This window comes from Alexandromys fortis, unplaced genomic scaffold (genome assembly GCF_014885135.2).
Source record: "Alexandromys fortis isolate MF-2015 unplaced genomic scaffold, M_Fortis_MF-2015_v1.1 scaffold_5, whole genome shotgun sequence".
Taxonomy (NCBI): domain Eukaryota; kingdom Metazoa; phylum Chordata; class Mammalia; order Rodentia; family Cricetidae; genus Alexandromys; species Alexandromys fortis.
In genome coordinates, this window is record NW_026067924.1 from 17,169,602 (window position 1) to 17,170,763 (window position 1,162).

The following is a 1,162-nucleotide window of genomic DNA, read 5'->3' on the forward strand; positions in this document are numbered from 1 at the left end:
AGCACTAACCTTGTGTGTTTGTGTGTCTGTGTCGTCTGTGTATCTGTGTAGTGTAGTGTGTTTATGTGTGCCTGTTAATATACATGGAAGCCAGAGGAAAACCTTCAGTCTCCTTCTTTCTCACGCACTACCCACATCTTCCTCTTAGTTTTCTTCAAACAGGCTCTCTCACTGGTCTGGACCTCACCATGAAGTTTAGACTAGGTGCCCCACTCCAATCCCTGCCTTCTGCCACTGGGATTACAAGAATGCTACCATCCCCAGATTAATATATATACACACACATATATATATATATATATATATTCATTCTAATATATATGTTAATAGGTTCTAGGAATCAAAGTCCTCATGGTTTCAAGACAAGCCCTTTACCAACTGAGCTCTTCCCAGCCCAGCATCTAGTTTCCTAAGCTATAGCTTGCAAATCCATGTGGGGGTCATATAATTGAGTGGAGATTATAAAAAATGCAACAGTACAAGTTTCTGAATATGAAATGACCAAAAATTAAATAAAAATGTGTGACTAGGAGACGTTCCTGGTAACTCCTGCCTGTATTATACCACACAGCAACTCCACAATTTTTGAATGCACAACAAGCATATCATTCCATCACACCCTGCCGTTCCAATAAGCATTGTCTAAAGCAACCTCAGCTCAGATTTGAAAGCACTGTATGTTATGCACTGAAGTGTTTTTACTGTACATATAAAGTTTTCTGTTGTTACAGAAACACAATGGCTTATGTTCCCATTGACAGCACATATATGAAAATCAGAACAATACACAGAAGATTAGCACGGCCCTTAAGCAAGGATGACACTCAAATTTGTGAAGCAGTCCATACCTTTTAGCAAGGAAATGGAAGCACCCTAGATGTTCAGGGTCTATGGATTACCTACTATCCACTGTAGATGGAAGTTTCTGTCCCACCCAGCCGTCCAGCTGTTCAATCCCAAAGAAATACACAGAGGCTTATATTAATTATAAACTGTTTAGCTTATTATTAACTAGCTCTTACAACTTAAATTAATCCATAATTCTTGCCTGTTTAGCCACATGGCTTGGTACATTTTCTCAGTAAGGCATTTTCATCTTGCTTCCTCTGCATCTTGCTGGAGACTCACTTCCTGCCTTTCCACTTCCCAGAATTCTCCTAGT

General features: G+C 39.6%; 1 non-coding gene across 1 annotated transcript; it reads left to right on the forward strand.

The window, feature by feature from the left end:
• The first annotated feature begins 747 nt into the window (after positions 1–747).
• Positions 748–852, forward strand: LOC126501898 (U6 spliceosomal RNA). Its single transcript, XR_007591828.1, has one exon. It is a non-coding gene; the product is annotated as a U6 spliceosomal RNA (small nuclear RNA).
• Positions 853–1,162: the final 310 nt, after the last annotated feature.